This window comes from Mirounga angustirostris, unplaced genomic scaffold, assembly GCF_029215605.1.
Source record: "Mirounga angustirostris isolate CCGP_5_RB_7025 unplaced genomic scaffold, mMirAng1.0.hap1 SCAF_13, whole genome shotgun sequence".
In the NCBI taxonomy this organism is placed as follows: Eukaryota; Metazoa; Chordata; class Mammalia; order Carnivora; family Phocidae; genus Mirounga; species Mirounga angustirostris.
The window spans coordinates 89,536,910-89,557,721 of record NW_026991721.1 but is presented as its reverse complement, the minus strand read 5'-3'; the positions used below and the strand labels follow the sequence as shown (position 1 = coordinate 89,557,721).

General features: G+C 42.8%; 1 protein-coding gene across 4 annotated transcripts in view; it reads left to right on the top strand.

Annotated features, from left to right (window-relative positions):
• The first annotated feature begins 341 nt into the window (after positions 1-341).
• The window catches only part of PKNOX2 (PBX/knotted 1 homeobox 2), a 308,095-nt gene continuing 287,624 nt past the window's right edge, over positions 342-20,812 (top strand). For 2 of the 4 annotated variants that reach the window (XM_064577273.1, XM_064577275.1), the window contains exon 1: positions 12,222-12,436. The gene's annotated coding sequence lies outside the window, so the exon portion shown is untranslated. Of the gene's footprint in view, positions 651-5,457; positions 5,600-12,219; positions 12,437-20,812 lie in introns of those variants that run through there. The other 2 variants (XM_054512208.2, XM_064577276.1) reach the window with 2 other exon arrangements.

Below are 20,812 nucleotides of genomic sequence, written 5' to 3'. Positions count from 1 at the left end.
TCTGGGGGCAAGTCAGATTAGGCCTCGGAGAGCTGGGGTCAGGCCCTGTCATTAAGGGTCCCTAAAACCTCCCCTCCCCGGACGGAACCGAGTCCGAAGCACAAGTTGTATGTACCAGCATCATATTTTCATTTATCCTTACCTCGCCGTACTTTATTTGGAGTTGTTCTTGTGTTAGCCTTAGGAAGTAGACTATGGCAAGGATCATTCTTCTCATGGGACAGACTGAGGAAGCGAGGCCAGGGTCAATCGAGTAAATCTGTAGCCGCGCCTCCAGGCAGCTGGAACTGGTCCATGCTTTAGCAGACTGCTCTTACCTAACTGCAAACTAAAACTCGCCGTGATTTTGTTCCAAAGCTATGTATGGCCCGTTAGACCAAAACATCCATAAATCAGGCCAACCAGTGGAAACAGGACGGAGGACTCATGCTCCACGGCTGAATCAGGAAGGGAAAACAGGCAACACTCAAAACAAACAATACCAAATTTGAGAACTGCAGTACTTGAACTTTTGACCTTAGACATCATTCTGAAACATCATGAAGCAATCTCTTCAGTCCTGGAACATTGAAGCTCTGATGTAAGGAATTCAGCTCCTGCATCATAGCTTTATGAGTAAAATGGAAGAAGATGGTTGAATTCCATTGAATGTAAGTCTCAAATTTACTTTCAAGGTTTCATTTGTAGTCATATGTCCTAACCACTATTTTTTAGGTGTTTAACAAATGAACCACTTGGCCCAATGCGGAGCTCTGAGGTTAAGAAAGCCATTAGTTTGATTAATTCATTTCATTGGAATTGAGTGTTAACTGTAGCTAAGCACTGGTAGGGACTATGAGGATACAAAAAATACCGTGTGATTCCTGCCCTCCTTAATAAGCTGTGGTTTGTTACTGCCAACAGCATATGAAACAATTAGGAAACACTTTAAGGCAAGATATAACGTGAGCCAAACTTAATTGCCCCCATAATAATAATAATACTTCATATTTGCAGAGCATTTTGTAGGTTTAAGAGCACTTCTTCACTCATATTCTTTGGGGGAAATAGTGTTTTGGCTGGAGTTAATTGGGGGTCTTCGTGGTATAGCTAGCATGAATGCTGAGCCCTGGAATATGGGTAGGAATGGAAAAGGTGGAACAGAGATGGAAGGGAATCCAGGGAAAAAAATAGTTTGAACGAAGAGATTGAGACAAGAATGAGCACTGAGTATCTGGGGAATAATGTGGAGACTGGTCTAAGCCAGAGTGGAGACAAATAATGGAAAATAACACTGTTTAGACCAACTGGTCAGTTCTGAGTTCTTAATGTTTGGGGGAGAAAGTATTCCAAAGTTCGAGATTGGAAAAGTTAACCTTCTTATACTTCAAATGATCAAGCTGACTTTAGTTAAATTATAAATTAAGAATAAGGTATAACCGAGAAGGCACTTCAGACCTCTTACATCTTCCCGAATGGATATAACATTTTAGGTTTCCTCTCACATCAAGGGACCCTCCCCGCTAGCCCCACCTCTATCTCATCCCTTAACTGGGAGGAGGTATTAGTTTTCTGATTAAATAATGATATTCTACCCTCTCATTGAAATTGAGAGAAGTGCTATCACCATAGCGCTCCATCTTTTGCCATCTCTCAATCAAAGTTCACTCTAGAGAAGACTGATTACTTGACTATCCAATCTTTCTCCTTTTAAAAATTGTCTCCTCTGTCAAGTGTTATATAGTGCCTCTCCACGTTCCTCCAAATCTCTGCTGTATACGTACAGCTAATATTGTACTTGTAGAATGTACTTAGGCACCATATATGTATGCATATCATTTGTTTAATTACAATTTTATTTTCTCCTAAACAAACCAAAAACTTCAAGCAATAACAGTACAAACCAGTGCCCAGTTGCCTCTTTCTTTAATGTGTAAAATCATTTGTTATGCTGTCTGATAGAGAGGTAGGGTAGCAAAAAGACTATGGCAAGGAGTAAGGAGTGATTTCAGGAGAAGGCATAAAATTTTCATGTTTATTTTATAGTAAAAACTTTCTCTGCCAGAGAGTCCTAAATTTTTTTTATATAAATTTTCTCTTGTGTGATTATTTGACCATTTCTGTAGGTCTGAAAATATACCCAACACTTAAGTGATTGTTGGTTATTAACTGAGACTAAAAAGCTACCATTGTTCTATTCTGCTAATTGGGAAACTGGGTAAACAAAAATTTCACCCAGTACAATTGTCACTTGTTGAACCCAAGTTACTGGCTTTCTAAGATCATTCAGAATTACCACCATGATGTTCCAGGTCATAATATTTACCTGATGCTGTAGACCAGGGGTCAGCAAACTACAGTCTGGGAGCCTCTTCTGGCCTGCCATCTATTTTTTGTATGACCGGCAAGCTAAGAATGAATTTTACATTTTTAAATGGTTGGGGAAAAAACAAAAGAAGAAAACTGTGAAAACTATAGGAAACTCAAGTCTCAGTATAAATAAAGTTTTGCTGGAACACAGGTGTGCGAGCAGTTTGTCTATGGCTGCTTTCACTTTACAACATCAGAGCTGAGTAGTTAATACAGAGACTATATGGCCCCTAAGCCTGAAATATTTACTGCTGGGCCATTAAGAAAAAGCTTTGAGCCTTACTATCTTAGAAGTCTCTAATGATGGGCACCTGGGTGGCTCAGTCAGCTAAGCATCTGCCTTCGGCTCAGGTCATGATCCCAGGGTCCTGGGATGGAGCCCCCATATCAGGCTCCCTGCTCAGTGGAGAGTTTGCTTCCCCCCTCCCTCTGCCCCTGCTCATGATCTATCGCTCTCAAATAAATAAATAAAAACTTTTTTTTTTTTTAAAGAGGTCTCTAATGAATCAGGTCCCATGGAATGTTGGAACCAAAACAGACTTTGGAAATCATGTCAATAAAAAACAAAACAAAAACTAACATTGATAGAGATAAATTATTTCTTGCCTAAAACCACATAGTCTGTGGACAGAGCTGGTATTAGAATCCTGGTTCCTCTGGTCCAAGGTTTCCTTCATCCATGCTGTGTCTTTTCTCATATAGAGCTTATCTTACTTAGGATGGGATAGGTGTTGTATAATCTGGAGGCAAGGAGAATTCATCAGATCTTTCCTAATTCTGATCCCCTGACAAATACAGTGCACAATAATCAGTTGATGGATCCTTGGACTTGCATTATTTCAGCCAATATGAGTTGTCTTCTGTTTTTCCTTTTTTTTTTTTTTCTCATTTCTCAAAGGTATATGACCATGATGAAAACTTTCTCCTTCTACATTCTTTTTCTCTTTTAAAAAAATCTCTTTTCCTCCTTCAACAAAGGAATTCAGAGGTGACTGAGTCTCTATTCCAGTCTAAGTTTCTTCAGGGAGATGAGGATGATTAGGAAGCCATAGGATGCACAGTTACTACTCTGGAGTCCATGGATGGGCCATATGTGCAGAGAAGGGAGGGAGAGTGTCCACAGACCGCCTTGAATGGTAAGGCTTAGTGGGTGTGTGCATATGTAGGCTTTTCTGAGGAGAGTATCCATAGCTTTCTTCAGATTTTTAAGAGTCCATGACCCCAAGAAGATTCAGAATTATAGGTATATAAAAAAGAGATGTGTCTGTGGGAGAAAACTGCTCAGATATGTGGCAGGGGAGACTGATTTGGGTTCTCAGGTCTCTGAGACCTCAGCTGATATGAGGGAAGAACTCTCTGCCCACTTAACGCAGCCCACCCAAGTTTTTTACCTTCTCTGCCAGTCATAGAGGTGATAAAAATTCATCAGATTCACATAGCGGTTGAACTCCGATGGTGATGAAATCCCAGTATAATTCTCTCCAAAGAATGTTCTGATTAACAGAAACTGCAGAGGAACTAATTTTATGAAAATAGCAAATGGGATTGTTTTAGCCGAAGCAAGCTGGGAGAGCGGGTGCTGAAGCCGAGCGAAAGATGCAAACAGCCCCATTGTGCAGAGCTGACAGCTCCAATCTGGCCATTTATTAAACGTCTTTCCGTTGTAAATTATTGAGCCTGGGTTCTGGGAGATGAGGGAGCTGACAGGATAAGACAATAGGATAGAAAGCAAACCTGCACAGCTTCCTTCAGCATTATCGCAGCATTGTGTCTTATGAAAGCCTCTGCTTCCCCTGGTTTGGGGAAGGGGGCGAGTTCCCTCTTTGGTGGGCCTCCGAAACGGATGAGACAAGTAACAGGCTTTTGATTTCTGAAGTATTTGTCCATTCTTAACAAGTCAGAATGTCCTTCAGAGAAAATTCAACCTGTTGGCTCAACAACTGAGAGCCAGGTATTTTGTCTATTTTCCAAAAGGACTGCTTCGCTCACACAAAGAAGAACCAAATTACATGTTTTAGTCTACTCAGCCGCCAAAAGATTGAGTCCATTTGGCTTAGTTGAGAGCTGGGAAGGTTTTTCATGCTGGAAGGAGTTCTAAGGTCTATTCCTTAAGCTGAAGAACAGGAAAAGGCTGGTTGGCAGAGGAGCAGTTGAATTCGGATTATGCTAGTAATCATTTGAAAAGCCAGAGTTCTGGAAACTAGGAGAGAAGCTGGGCCAGGGGGCAAGAGGCTCCATTGCCTGGTCAGGCACTGTCTACTCATTGGCTCAAGGCAAGTGATCATATGTCTTTAGTATGGATGCCTAAGTGTAGGGCCATTCATTCATGGGCTCATTCGTTTGACAAATATTTATACTGAGTATCACTGGATGCCTTGCCCTATTCCAGACTGTGGGGGTAAAGAATGAACAAAAAAGTCCCTGCTCTCATGGAACTTACATTCTAGTGGGAGAAGCCAGATAATCAACAAATAAATATGTGAAACACCTGTGGGTTTCAAGTGCTATGAAGAAGAAAAGCAGGATAAAGGAGTAGAGAATAATGAGGGGCATGTAGATTGAGGGGTGTTATTTGACACAGGGTCATGAAGGAAGACCTCTTTCCTGAGGTAACATCTTAGCAGTGGCCTAAAGGAAGTGAGAGAGTGAAGAGCCAAGGGCCCAGCAGGCAAAAGGCCCTTTGAGGTGAGGTCTGTAGGCATTGTCCAAGAAGAGCAAAGGAAGCCAGTGTGGCTGGAGCGGGGGGGGGGGTGCACAGGGGGCCTGGTAGGCCTTGAGCTTTTCTCTGAGTGACATGGGAAACCATTTGGAAGCTTTTTGAGCAGAGGAGTGACTGGATTTGACTTGCCAAGATCAACCACAGAATGAGCATGCCAAATACAGTTCGTAAAACCTATGGTCAGAATGGGGCCTGATTCCCATAAGACCAAGCCCTTAAGTAGCTTTTGGTGATTCCTCCCCAGAATGTGGGGTGCGAAGGCTCATTTCATGTCTCCTCATATCCAGTGGGGGTGGGATTTCTTTGTTCTTTGTAAAATGGCATCTGCTCCTGGAGAGCGCCAAGGGTGATGATAAGGTGCAGTTTAATGTCCCTTTGTTCTCCTACAGACTGGGAGGAGGATATAAAGCCTCAAACAGCAGGAGGATCTGTTACCACTGTTGCCACTGGCCCCAGCCTCTGGGTTCACGGTCTAGGCGTTCTTTTCTGCAGAGCTGACATAAAGCGATCAACCAGCAAGAGAAGGATTCCGTGAGTTCTGATTTCCCCAATTCTTGTGAAGGAGAGGCCGGCAGCCTGAGAGACACATACCAGGCAGCTGCAGGGAGGATATATATGGCAAAACTCAGCTGGAGCCTATATAGGAACATTTGGTGGGTGGGAGAAGGAAACTCGCCATGCTTTGTGGGGAAGTGTGAGAGTATTAGAAGAACCATGGGGTTTCTGGATTAGCAGATGTCTTGAGGCATTGTTACAGCCCATGACAGGCCTGATCCCCATGCTTCCTTACAAGATGTGAAGTTCACTGTGCCGGAGAAGCAGCTGAAAAATGCTCCCATTCAGCTGAGGTCACACCAGTAAGCACTCAGTCGGTTCCATCAGGGCATTTCGGAAGAGGGTCAAGCTGAGCTTGTAGGTAGTGTAGAAATCACCGTTCTTGGGCTCTGAATGAGAGGAGATGGCTGGAATGGAGCGATTTTAAAATATGGACACAAATCTTATTTGAGCTCCCAGCTACTCAAATTGAAAGGCTTTTTATAGGTTGGTGCTGTGTTCTGGGATTGAAAGACCTCATACTTAGGAAGGAGATCTAAGAGGTAAAACAGGTTTAGGAATATAACTCTCTCAGGAGCACACAAATACCTAGGTACGGCTTGAGCTTGAGAGGGTAGTCTTATAAATATTCCAGCTTGAGAAGGTAGTCTCATAAATATTCCACATTTTTTTATGGCAAGGAGCCCTTTCCACAAGGAGGAAAAGAAGCCTTGAGGATTTCAGTTTTTGGATTTTCTGCCCCTGAACCATGTTTTGCTAACCTTTGGGGCACTTGCCAAACTATCCTCGATAGAAAATACTAACATGAGTTTGTTACACAAACTCAGAGGCCCTGAAGGCAGTAGATGTGATTTAAGTTAATCTAATAAAAAAAATGATGATAAATAGAATTGGTTCTTTGGTTGCTTTGCCAACATATTTCGCTGGTTGAGATAGGAGAGTCAGGGAGCATGTAAGTGGGGGACAAGGAGAAGAAATGAAGGGAGTGACAAAGAACAGAGGCTTGAGGAATGAAGACAGTGAAGCCAGATTCCTTAAAGAAAAAGAAAGCACGAAGCGTGTAATTATTTAGGTGGTCTATGGTTGAGAAGGATGGCCATTCTCTGAATTGGTCATTTCTCCGAACCCTCATTTCTGGAGATGATTGCCCATTTAGTAAATTCTAGATTCTGCCTGACCCCTTTCTTGGTTGTGTTTTGACCTAAGGAATAAAGGCCTTCAAAAACTGAACATCTGCCATCCATCAGGCAGTGTTCTAGAAATGGGAGGTACAGAGACAGTCTTTTTTTTTTTTTTTCTTCAAATTTTTCATATTCTACTGTTTGAGACAAACAAGAAAAAAACACTCTGTAATAAAGGCCGCATCAGAGGGAATCTGCTTCCTGAGTACAGGGCAGGAAATAGAGGAGTCAGGGAAGGTTGACTCTGGAACAGGGTCTTTATGGATGACTGGAAATTAGCCACAGAGGATAAGAGGGAAAGGGTTCTAGGCCTAAGGACCAGCACATGCAAATATTTAGTGGTATGAGAGAGAATAACAAATAGGGGACAGGTGAGGAGTTCAGAGTGTCTGTGATATGGATTGTTCTGGGTCTGAAGGCATGGGAGGTGGATAAGGGCAGAAGATGAAGAGAGGGAGGTCATTGGGATCTGTGTCATGAAGGGCTTGCATGACATGATGAGGAATTTAAAGATTTTTATTTATTTGAGAGAGAGAGCGAGCCGGGGGAGGGCAGAGGGAGAGGGACAAACAGACTCCCCGCTGGGCAGGGAGCCCAATGCAGGGCTAGATCCCAGGACCCTGAGATCATGACCTGAGCCAAAGGCAGATGCTTAACCGACTGAGCCGTCCAGGCGCCCCAACATGATGAGGAATTTAGACATTATCCCGCAGATTCTGATGAGCCACTGAGAGATTTCACAAGGGAAGGTATTTATATTTTGTATATATAAACAATCTCTTCTGTAAGTCTCTTACAGATACCTACCTAGTTATCTGGCCTCTGCTGGAATCTGTTCAGGGTTAGAGAGCTCTCATCCTCCCAAAGCTACCCACTTGATTGTTGGACGGCTGTAAATCTTACAAAGGTCTTTCTTATACTGAGCCAAACCCCGCCTCCTCATAATTCGTACTCACTGTGTCTAGCTTTGCCATTTGTAGCAACATATAACAGGCACTTTTAAAATATTTGAAGATATCAATGAAGCCTTCCCTTAGTTTTTAGCTTTCCAAGTTAAGCACACACAGAGTTCCCTTGTTCTTGATTTACTTTACCGTATCTAGACTCCTTTACCATCTGTTCACAGCGATCTGGATGAACTGTGGTTTGTTTGTTTGTTTATTTTTAGTCTGGACTTGAACCGAGGCTTATTAAAGCATCTTTTAGAATCTGGTGCTAGAATTCCTCATAATATATCACATAAGCTTGGAGCAGAGTGACGTTATTCCTGCTTCTTTTGAGCAGGACACTCCACAACCATCAGGGACTCGTGTCCTTAGATTGTCACTGGTCACATCTCACAGTCTGCTTTCAAAGCTTATGATTAACTGAAGCTTCTTACTCTTCCGCACATTTATTACTGCCAAGTGACATCTCCACCCTACTCGGTATGTGCAATTTATTTTCGAAATCTAAATAAAGGACTTTACATTTACTTCAATTTTATCTTGTTAGTTTTCCAGACTACTAGATTCCAGCCTATTAGGTTTATTTTTAAAGTCTTGATTCTTTTCCCTGTGATATTAGTGGGTCTCCTTGCACATTTGATAAACATTCTTTGTATGTTAATTTGGATCATTATTAAAAGTGTTGTCTAGCATAAAGCTTGGCAGCATTGGAAACCTCCTTCTTGTCTGTGTATGTGTTCAGACAGCTTCAGTTTTGCCTAATGACCCATTTTACAGCATTATTCATAATGATAACTTTGAAGATATATGTGTTTGGCAGTGACTCCCATTCAAATCAATAAATGTTTATTGTTGACCCCCTATCCGCTAGGTTCTGTGTTAGGTGCTGAGGACACAAAAATGATCAAGACATCATTCTTGTCTTAAAAGAGCTCACAGTTTAGCAGAGGTGATAACCATATATATACTAGCTCCAAATTAATGTGTGTATAATTAAATATGCATTACCCCTAATTTGTATTAGGGGTATATTTGTTTTTCAATGTAAAATATAACAGGTTTTGTATATATTATATCATAATCCACATTAGCAGTATAAGCAAAGTTTACAGAGGACCTGGAGCAAGGGAAGATTACTTCTTCATGGGGAAAAAAGGAGAAAGGAAGTCTTCACCAAAGAAGTGACATTAACTGGGCCTTGAAAGATATGCAAGATTTTTGTGAGATGAGTAGAGCATGGAGATGGGAGATATTCTGAGTGAAGAAACGGGATAAGCCAACCATGGAAGAATACATGTCTTCATTCCTTCATGGTTCAAGAAGAGCAAATATCCTAATGTGGGTGGAGTGCCGGGTTCAAGGCTAGGAGTGATGGGAAACAAGGTGGGAGAGTGTGAAGGGCCTCAACCACCATGTTAAAGAGTTTGGGCTTCATTCTGTAGCCAACTCAGAGGTCTTTAAGCAAGAGGAATCAGTGGCATGATCTGATTTATCAACTTCATAACTCTACTGTACAGGGAAATGAGTTCATTTGGGCAAAACTTAGTGAATCTGTGTCGGTCTTGGTAGTAACTGACTAAGCATCTGTTTAATAAGCACCTCAATCAAATAAATAAAAAAATAAATAAAAATTAATTAATTAATTAAAAAAAAGTAAGTACCTCAATCTTTCTTTTGCTCCTACTTCTTTAGCTTCTACGCATTTCCTGACTGCTGCTTTGACCTTTGGCCTCTTGCCTTTTTTTCTCCTTAGGCATTTGTGTTCTGCATTCTGTTGGTTTATTTGTTCACCCACAGCCTGCTCTGACCTTTACTATTTAATGTGTCCTCTGGCTGTGGCTTCTGAGTCCCAGCCATTCCCTGACCCTCAGAGCTGGCCTTGTCTTCATTTTGGATTACTCACCTGCTTTCATTTCCCTGGGGGCTCCAGTGACCTCTGTGTGTTCTGTTCCATCTTGGTCTAACCTAGGTCTCATCCTTTGCACTACCATCTTTATCTCAGTTCTTCTATTCTAGCTCCCCGACCTGCAAGTTGTACCTGTTCGTCCACTGTGGTTTCCATTCTGATGATAAAATGTAATCTTTCCTTTCTAGAAGCTATATGGTGCTGTTGAAGAGACCAGACTAACACATAAGAAACTATATAAATTACAATTGGTTGACTAATTGGATATATGAACTAGAGGTGTATGAGTTTAGAGAAAAGACTGAACTGGGAAATTCAAGAACCTTGGGAGGAGTAGTCCTTTCTAGTCAACTCCTTTTTTAAAAAGGTTTGGATATTTGAGACACAAATCTTTCTTTGGAAGGAGGGGAAATGTAGGGCGGAACTTCCTCTGGACTTCCCTATGATTGGCTCCAAAGCTGCCTATCTTAGAGGAGCTACCTTGTCTGTGCCATCTAGTGGTGGTTGCCACCAGAAGCCTTACCCGCCTCAAGGAAAGAGCAATTTAACGCCATTTCCAACTTAAGCACCATATCTACAGGGCGTGAAATTAGTTCCAGCAAGCAGCAAATTTGCTGCTAATAAAAATATTTAGCGATTCACTTGTCTTTAAATCAGCAGCAGAATATTCTTTTACTTGCATCAATGCTTGTTTCTTCCAATTCTAATATTTGATAATCAAGCTCGTGTTGTTTAGCTAAAGCTGTGATATAGCAAGTTCTTCAGCTCTGCAAAAATTTGGGTTTCCCGAGAAGGAATTTTTATCTCTCTCTTTTGGTCAGAAATAGGCCTAGATGTTCGTTGGGTCATGGAGATAGAACACTCTCACTGGACTGGGGGGTCTAGGAAATAAGTTTTCATTTTCTTCTGTGTACCAGTATCAGCCCCCGAGTTGTTGCACTTGGAGAATGTGGGATGCTAAGAGAGGATGCGATTTCCATTTCATGTTTAGACACAGCTTTACTCTGTCTTGGTGCCAAATGCATTTTAATTTCTTTTCTGTCTCCTTTAGCCTCTATCTACTTCAGAGTGACGGTAATCTCAATGGTGAAGAGATGCTGTAAGATATTAAAACTTCATTTATTTATTCAACAAATATTGGCTGGGCACCTACCATATCCATTCCTGGCTCTAGGTCCTTCTTTGGATCGGAAGTGTTTCAAGAGCCTCCATGATAGCTAGGTGAGAGGCTCATGTGGCAGGTGACACCTTTTCTCCAGCCAGGTCACTGGGATGGGGGGGTCTCATAGACTCCTCTATTTTTCTTTTCCTTATGGAGCTCCTAGAAGAAACAAAGAACAGCAGACATTCTATCTCTCAGCACTCAGTTGGCCTAAAGGTCTAAACAGATCACTTCGAAGTCCAAATAATTTAAAGAGTGTAGGGCACCATGGGGACTCTGTCTTCTGCCCCAGAGGAGCCCTGGCTGGATCATCTTCCTTTAGCTCCTGGTAGAAAGCAGTTTTGATTATCCTGACAGGAAGTCAAGATGTGAACAGCTTCAGACATGCACCACTATATCCTTCTCAGAAATCAGCCAACACGGATGCTGATGAAAGCAGGCCTCTTGGTTAAGAGAGGGACCCGAGCAGGCCTGGTAATGCCGAAGATGAAATAAACCAGCTAGCTAACACTAACTTTAGTGCTGGAGCTACTGGAGGGGGTAGATCAGAGAAAGGAAATGAGAGCAGGGAATGAACTTGGCAGTGGCCAAGGGACTAACATCGAGGTTCGGGAAGGGGAGAAGCCCTCTGTGTATAGCCACCAGAGGTGCAGAGGTTTAGGGATCAGAGCTTCGGGGCTCTATCCTTGGCCTTTTTTCTCAGGTACCTGACTCTGAGAAAGCTCCTTCTCCTCCTTAATGTCGGAGGGTGGGTGCAGGGAAGAACAGATGAATTTTATTCCCTGTCCCAGATCCTCTTACTACAGCATGAGAAGGTTGGACTGGTGACTCTTGTAAAGGGCGGAGAGACACTTACCAGAGGGATACTATGATGAAAATCTGGATTTCTGGAGAGCACAACAGTACGATGCATTTAAGTTAGACAAAGCAAGGCTTTTCTAATGGCAAGGGATATAAGACCAGATTAAGTGGCTCCACTTGCCCTGAATGAGATTTGTAACCCCCCACCATGCTCAAATCTCAAAATCCCAAGTATTTGTTACTCAGTGAGGCTCAACTGAAGGTCCTAGTGTTTAAATCTTGATTTTATCTTAGCTACAGAGTGAATAGGAATCGTCAGATGTGAATTGTTGGGGAAATACAAAAAGTGATTAGAAGAATAAGCTCTATCTAATAAGTACTTAAGCAACAACCAGAATCACGACCAGGGGGAAAAAACCCTAAATAAGTTAGTAATGAAAATAGAAATAGAAACATTCTCCAGTCCTGGACCTGCCTTTCCCCTATGTCAATATGTAATCGAGAGACTTTCTGGGAGTGAGTGTACAAGGAAAACAGTGACTCAGAGGATGTGGATTGAATGTTGGTAAGGGCCGCTAGGTTGGGGGAGCGGGGAACATGGACCAGATAATGGAGCCATGAGAAGAACTGGAGAGAAAGGAGGAAGCTGGCAGATGGGAGGCCTGGAGTTTTCTGTGAGTCCCTTGACCTAGAGGCAGAGGTGACAGAGGCTGGCGAGAGGAATGATGGGGTTGGAGCAGGGATGCGGTCTTTCTCTGCCTGGTATCCTGGTCCCTTGGCCCCCTCCTAGCTGCTTCTCATCTCAGCATCCTTCAGGTAAGCTGTTTGCAACCCCACTTCCCATTGCAGCAGCCTCGCCCCTGCCATCCGTCTACCACAGGCAGGAGGTCCCAAGCCTACAGCCCTCTTGTTGTCAAGAGCCAGAGCTGGGTCAAAGGTCAGACCCGTTCTGAGGATGGATTAATGATGCTTGAAAGTGTCTAATCCCTCATCTGTTTCTTGGATATTTTTCATAACAGCATCAATCATAGGCCAGTCATTAGATTTCCATGAGTTCTCCTTAAATTAATGCACATACATGGTAAAAATTTAGCAGTGCTTCTGCTAAGTCCTGATGAACACAACCCTAGGAGGTTGATAATTCCAAACCTAGGCTGAGCAGAGCATATGATCAGGGATTAATAGTCAAAAAGGCCTTGATATATAGAATGAATAATGCTCAGAGGCACTCAATCACTCTGTAATCTCAAAAAGAGGGGCATGGCTAACATGCTGGTTCACAAAACAGACTGGCCATCTGCAGAATTTCTAAAGGGTTAGGTCGCTGATCTCATTCAGAGCAGTTATTGCAGAGGTCATACCTCAAATGCTTGACTTCTCTCTAAGGAAATCTTAACCACCTTTCTAGCCCTTAGCACTTAGGATTTAGATTGTTGAACTCAAGACTGAGTCCTGCGTATTAAAGGGAAGAGATACATATGGTGCAGAGCTGTCAAAAGAAACACCTTTGCTAGGATATCCATGTTCCAGAAGTGGGAGGTCGTTGGAAGAGTGTCAAATGAGAAATGGAATTGATTTTAGAGGTCCCCTAAAGGCATGGAATCCTGGTAAGAATAGATACTTGTGTTAAACTGCCTGGCTTTAAATCCTTTCTCTACCTGTACTCGCTGTGTGACTTTGGGTAAGTTACTTAATGCCTCTGTGTTTTTGTTTCCTCAGTGGAAAGCCAGAGAAAAGGTACCTATTTCAAAGATTTGTTTAAGGTAATAAATGTTAGATATTTATACCTTTAGCAATGGATTCATGACAAATGTTTGTAAAGCCCTTCGAAATGAGACATTCTACTTATGTGAGCTCTCTCTGCTTAGTGTAACTAGAAAACTTCAAAAAGCCATACCAACTGGATTCAGATTTATGTTATTTAAGGTTGGGTTGGCCTTGGGACTGCTGAGCAATCCTCCTACACATTTCTTGTTGACTGCTTAGTGAAATTGCCTCAATAGTTGTTCTAAAGCAAGGTTTCTCAATCTTGGTACAATTAACATTTGGGACAGCATCATTCTTTGTTGTGGGGAGCTGGCCTGTGTTTAGCAGCATCCTGACCTCCACAAAATGCCACTAGATGCCAGTGGCACCTCCTCCCCCACTGTGACAGCAAAAAAAAAAAAATGGCTTCAGACATTACTAAAGGTCTTCCGGGGGCGGGGATGGGAGCGAGGGTCGCAGGCAAAATTATTCCTGGCCTAGAACCACTGTTCCAAAGCTTTTCTGGCTTCTTCCAGCTTGCAAACCACCCCCCACCTCCCACCACAGGTACCTACTTTCATTTGATGGTTTATGGCTCCTGGTTTCCTTAGAAAGAGATCACCCAATCTAGGGTTTTTCAATGTCCCTTTCTTCCCTTTTAAAATTGATCTGGATATCCCCCCGCCCCCATCCTTTTCTCTTCTCCTTTAGTCTGGACTTGTCCTCTTTTTCACAACTAATTGTTGCACTCATATCCTTTTTTTATTTTTTTTAAATATTTTATTTATTTTTTGACAGAGTAAGACAGCAAGAGAGGGAACACAAGCAAGGGGAGTGGGAGAGGGAGAAGCAGGCTTCCCGCCAAGCAGGGAGCCCGATGCAGGACTCGATCCCAGGACCCTGGGATCATGACCAGAGCCAAAGGCAGATGCTTAATGACTGAGCCACCCAGGCGCCCCTCATGTCCTTTTTTAAAGTCCGTCCAGGTACTCTGGCTCTCACTTCCATCAGCCATTGCTCTTCTCAGCTCCGTTAACCATTGTCACTGCCTGGCCTTCCCCTCTGTCTAGATGCCAGCTCTAGGACTCCTTTTTTTCCTTCAAACATCTTTAAAGACTTAGTTGTCCTCACAAAGCCACCAGCCTTTTTTTTTTTTTTTCATTTAAATCATCATGTTCTCTGAAAAAAACAAAAAACCACAACTAATATTTGTGGAGCCCTTACTAAGTGCGAGGCGCTGTCAGGTAGGATCCACTCCCCCAGCCCCCACATCACTTCTCACACCCCGCACTGTGGCTGTCCCCCTCCACGCCAGGGCAGTGATTTTCCTGGTGATCACCTAACTGCCCCATCCAAAGGCCTTTTCTTGGTCTTCAGTTCTTTACTTCTCTAAGTACCTTAACACTGTTGTTGGCCATCCCTTGGTTAACTGTTTCCTCCCTTGGATTAATTTCTCCGGGCTTTGATTTGATTAGCTGAACATCAGCGGAATTAATTTAAGTGATTTCTGACACCCAGAATCTCATACATTTGAGATGCTCTCAGCTTCTGTTTGCCACACAGCTGCAGTCAGAATGCTGTGCCCCAGAAGCCACAGAGGTGCACCAAAGGGGGTGCGGCCAAAGGGACCCCACTGCCCAGAACACAGCAGAGGCCACGTTTATTTGCCTTTCAAGCAGCTAACCTGGCAGTTAACTTTCTCCAACTTTGCTTTTTCCCCAAGCACGGCCATTATGGCAACCCAGGCTTAAAACCATGGGATGATTTTGTTCGTTTCTTGTTGGCTTTAGGCTTCCCTTCCCCTTGCCCTCCACGTTTACTGGGTCCTCAGCCCAGCTTCCACATCCTCCAAATCCATCCCCGCCAGCCACTACTCTAACTCAAGGCCTGATGACCTTTCTGAAATTAAATTTCTCTTCCTGTATCTAGTCTGTATTTTCGAAACAGCATTATGCTGCTAATGCTTCATTCCACCTCCCCAACTTTGCCAACATCGTTGTCTTCTTCCTCTGGCAGATGTTAACTCTCTAACACATTCCAACACAAAAATACCCACTTCTCCCTCGAACCTCCTAATTTAGTTACTAGATAATTTTGGGTTAAATTGGCATTCAGTATTTATAGTATTATGACTGTGGAAACATTGCACCTAAGCTCTGCCATGTGCTCTGATTACATTTCCTTTCTTTCTTTTTTTTTTTTTTTTTTACATTTCCTTTCTTGTATGTATTATTTTTTTTAGTTAATATTGGTGTTTTAAAAATTTGCCTAGTTTGATATGTGTCTGTCACCAACTCTGCTCCCAAATTTTCTAGAACTATAAATTCCTTCCAGTCTGGCCATGGGTGTCTTTATCAGTTCCATAGCAGTTCACTTTCATTTTATTTTTCCTGAGATTTGCCACCCAGATCATCTCTCTTCCTGCTCCAATCTGGACAGGCCAGTCTTAAGGCCCCGTGGCACTTTGCATCAACATTTTGGGAATTCCTTTCGTTCCTCGCCTGTGTGAGCTTCTGAATTCCCCGTCTCGTGTCTTCCTCTTTCCTAGTTTACTGTCTATTTTGATGATATTCATCTCTTCTCTAAGCCTTCACAGAAAGGATTTACAGGAAAAATTTTTTATTACTTGAATTTTTGAAAATGTTTTTGTTCAACTCTGACTCATAATTTGTCAAGATATGGAAGTATTAGTTAAAAGCCACTTTTCCTCCTAGTTTGTTTATTATTTTTTAAGTAAGGTCCACACCCAACATGGGGCTTGAACTCAAGACCCTGAGACCCTGAGAGCAAGAGTCACATGCTCTACTGACTCAGCCAGCCAGGCGCCTCTCAAAAATTTAAAGACCTGTGCTACCACCTCTTTTATATCTTGGCCTGTTTTTAAAAAGTCCAATGCCATTCTGATTCCTATTCCTTTGTCTTCAACCTTTTTTCCTCTCTGGAAGTTTAAAGGATTCTTTCTTGCTCGCTCTCTCTCCCTCTCTCCCTCCCATTCCCTCTCCCCCACCTTCCCTCCTTCCTTCTCTCCCCTTAATATATCAGCTTTATTGAGATATAATTCATATATCATATAATTCACTAATTTAAAGTGTACAATCTGTGGTTTTTAGTATATTTACAGAGATGTGCAACCATCACAACAATCAATTTTAAAACATTTGATTATCCCCCAAAGAAACTGACCTTGTACCCAGTCTGAACTCCCCCTCAAACCACCTCCACTCCAGCCCTAGGCCACCTCCAATCTACATCTGTCTCTATGGAGTTGTCTCTTCTGGACATTTCATAGAAACAGAAGCACCCAGTATGTGGTCTTTTGTGACTGGCTTCTTGTACTTAGCACAACCTTGTCAAGGTTCCTCCATGTTGTAGCATGTCGTAATACTCATTCCTTTGTATTGCCAAATCATATTCTGCTGTATGAATATACCACATAGATATTTGGGTTGTTTACACTTTTTGGCCATTATGAATAATGCTTCCATGAATAGGGTTTAGTTTTTATCCCTGATCTTCTGCCATTTCACAGTGACAAGCCTTGGTGCCACTTTGTCGTTTGTAGTGCTGGGCACCCGTAGACCCTGTCAGCCTAGGCAACTGCGGGCTTTAGTTCTGGGAAATACTCTAATATTATTTCTCTGGTGATTCTTCGCCTCAATTCTCTGTCTTCTCTCCTTCTGGAATTCCTATTAGTTAGATTGGGGACCTTCTAGATTGATCCTCAAATGTACTTCCCCCTTTCCTTCTATTTTCCATTTTGTTTTCTGTTTCGTTCTATTTTCAGTGAAAGCTTCCCAGCCCTCTTCCAGCTTTTCTGTTTAGTGTTTTATTTGGGATATTTTATTTCAGTGTGAAAAAGCTCTTTCCCACTCTCTGTTCTCTTCCATGGCATCCTCTTGGTTTTTTTTTTATGAATACAGTGTCATCCCTTGCTTCTCTTAAGTTTTAGTTATTCTATTTTTGAAGTTTTCTTTTCTTTCTGCATTGCCTGTTTCCTTAAAATTCCTTTATTTTGGTTGTTTGGTATTTTGTGTTAGAGATTTCACTAGAATTTTCAGTAGTTATTGCCTGGCATTAGTGTTTAAAATGATGCCCTAAGTCTCAGGTAGAGATTGTGTATGTGTGTGTATGTGTGTGTGTGGGGGGGTACTTAGTCTTGGTGACTAATGGGCCTTATAGCAGAGTGATTAGTCAGGGTTCTGGCCATTTGTTTGGGGGCCCCCAAATCTCAGTGTGATTAGTCTTCTCTTGAGCTGGTAAGTTTCCCAAGAAACAAACTCTCTAGTCTTCTGCCTGAGGAAGTGAGTATGAGCCTGGCTGCTGGCATTCTAGGAGCCTAGCCAGGGAAGGGAACCACGGGATCGCACCATTCAGTGTGTAATCCTTCCCTTAACTGCTCTGGTTTCAGAATTGTACCTCATTATTTAGCTGTGACTATTGTCCCTCATGTGGACCTCCTCCAATACAGTCTCTCTAGGGATGTCCTGTCATCTCCTGGGGATTTGGGGGTGGGGGGTGTTGGGCAGCTACAGCCTCATTTCCAGCCTCAGCCAGGTCCTTGGCCTAAACAGAAACCTGGTGCTTCCAGTTCCAAGTCAGACTTTGTTGACACCTCCAGTCTGCTGTTGTCTCCTCTTCCATATCTTCCATAGTCTTTGTCTTTGTGGATTCATGTCCTTTTTATTCATGCAGTCATTTTAGTTGCATTTTATGAGGGAGTACAGATAACAAGCATGCCTAATCCACCATGTTTAACCAGAGTCCTAATTGCTTTTGATTGAGCTATTCTATCAGCCTCATGCTCATCTGTTTTAAGTTTGTTTCTACTTGACCCAATCTATACGTTTCTACCAGATTAATCTTTCTAAAGCATGGCTCTAATTATATAACTCCTCAGTTAAAAATCCTTCACTGCTTCCTCATTTTACTGTAGAACCTTAATGTTAGAAAAGACTTTACAAGCTCCCTGCTCCCTGCTTGATGCACAAATCTTCTGTCCACAGTGATTAGTCACTGGGCCTCTGCCAGAGCTTCTCCAGTGAAGAGGTCCTTACTCTTCCCCAGGTCATCTCTTCTATTGTGGCAGAAGTCTGTTTGTTAGAAACTCCTTTCCTATCTATATAGAACTGAAATACCACTCCTGAAACTTCAAGTTATTGACCCGAATTCTGACCTGTGGATCCTCAAATTAAAAGCCTAATCTCTCTTGCACATGATAGCACTTTATATAATTGAATTATTGCTGCCATGTGCCCCCAGATCTTCTCTTACTCTAGCTAAAAATCCCTAACTCCTTTGACCATTTCTTATCTAACATTGCCTGTTGAATAATATCCCAAATGCCAGAGTCCTGCACTGAGGACCTTCTGTGACATGACTCCGACCCTGTTTCGATGTCATCTCTCATCTCCTACTTTGGCCACACACACTGGGCACACAACTTGCCTTTTCTCTTCTCGCCTCCTGGTCTTTACCTGGGATACCCTTCTTTTTTTGTTGAAATCATTTCCATCCAAAGATTACGGCTGGTTCACACCAAACTGTTAAAGTAGTTAGTTTAGTTAGTTTTGGGGTTAGTTTGGGTGATGGAAGGAGATGGGTAACAGGATGGGAATCTTGATTTCTTATTTCATGCAGTTTTTTTTTTTTTAAGATTTTATTTATTTATTCATGAGAGATAGAGAGAGAGAGAGGCAGAGGCAGAGGGAGAAGCAGGCTCCCCGCGGAGCAGGGAGCCCAATGCGGGACTCGATCCCAGGACCCTGGGATCATGACCTGAGCTGAAGGCAGACGCTTAACCGACTGAGCCACCCAGGCGTCCCTCATGCAGTTTTTTTTAGAAAGCAGTAGGAATATTGATCATCTTTTAAAAATGTTATTCAGTGTATTGAATGCCTTACCCTGTATTCACATATATTAAATACATTAAAATTAATTTTTAAAGTATAGTAACAAATTCTATCCATAAGTTGCAAGCTGTTTCAAAAGTTATGTGGCTCAGGAAACCTTTGATTCTTCCTTCTAATGTGACTTTCTCTGCTCTGAACAATTTGAGCATTTGGGGGTAGCGCTTTTTATTGCCCTTACCATGTTACATTCCTCATCATCAATACTGGTGTGCAAATCTTACCTTTTTACCAGACCGTGAGCTCTTAGACACCAAGGATTGCATCTTACTCATTTTGGAAGTCCCTGCCTTCTGAACATACTTACATGCTACATAGTAGGAGCTCAGTACCATTTTATGGAAAAGGTAGGTTGGTGAATTTGAATTATAATTTACTTATGCTCCTTTAAACATAGTTCTCTATTTTTCTTTGAGTGGGAAGAGAGAGAACTCTGAGCATTTCAGCCTCTGGTCAGCCTCTGAGTGGCCTTCCTGAACATTCCACAGCCTCTTCCCAGGGCACATATTTTCCAAGACAAGCACAATTGCATCAGTTTTGCTCTCTTTGGAGCCTTATCTGCTTCAGTGTCTGCATGTGTGACACTAACCCAGAGACCCATCTAGACGCTGAAAGGGTGAAAGGACTGGAGATGGGGGAGAGGGGTATGGAGAGGAGACGGGCTGGGTCAAGGCCCAAGGAAGGGAACAAGTTTCTGTTACAGAAAAATATCAAGCAGGAGAGCTGGAGGAGGGGAGAGGCAGGCAAGCTGGGGAGTAGAAGCCAGAGCAAGATGCCCAAGTCATTGTGGCATCTGGCTCAGAGGCAGATGAAGCTGCTTCCCCAGATGTAAGTAACCCCCTCCCCACAAGTGCCATAAAGATCTCTTGCTCCATCTGGTGCTGGAGTGAATGGAAAGCATAGAATCTATATCTCTGTCAGATCTTGGGCCCTTCCATGCCTGAGATGGAAACACATTCTCTGTCTCTGTCTGTCTCTCCCTCCCCCCACCCCACCACACTCCTTTACTTCCTCCTTCCCTTGCTGGGTGGGATGTATCTCTTATAGCTCCTTGCAGCAAGGATGGACCTGGGCCAGGGGGGTTCCTGGCTTCCAGATTCTTGAGGTTCCCCCTAGTTGCAAGGGTAAGAAAACATCAGTCCTCGCCCATTTACCTCCCTTGCTTTTTCTGAGTCCTTTCCTTGCTCGTCACTGGCCTGCCAGCAGAAGAGTCACTGGGGTCTGGTTACAGAGAAATGTGAACAAAGGAAGGGGCAGCTGGTGTACTGTCCACAGACAGGTGGTATGTTTTCAGTTTTTTGTCTTGTATTGTGGACTTTTGGGTGCGCGTAAGTTATGTGGTATGCTGTCGTCACTAGTCCTGGGAGACCGCACGTTGACTCACTGAATTCTTATTTGCCCCTTCTGTTCCCCATCCCCATATCTCTTCCCTTTTCCACAGTAACTGCTCCCACTCTTGATTATTTCACATATTCCTTAGATAGGGCTCTCTGGAAGGAAGCACATTCTGAAATGGGGGCTCGCGTGCAGGTTCATTCAG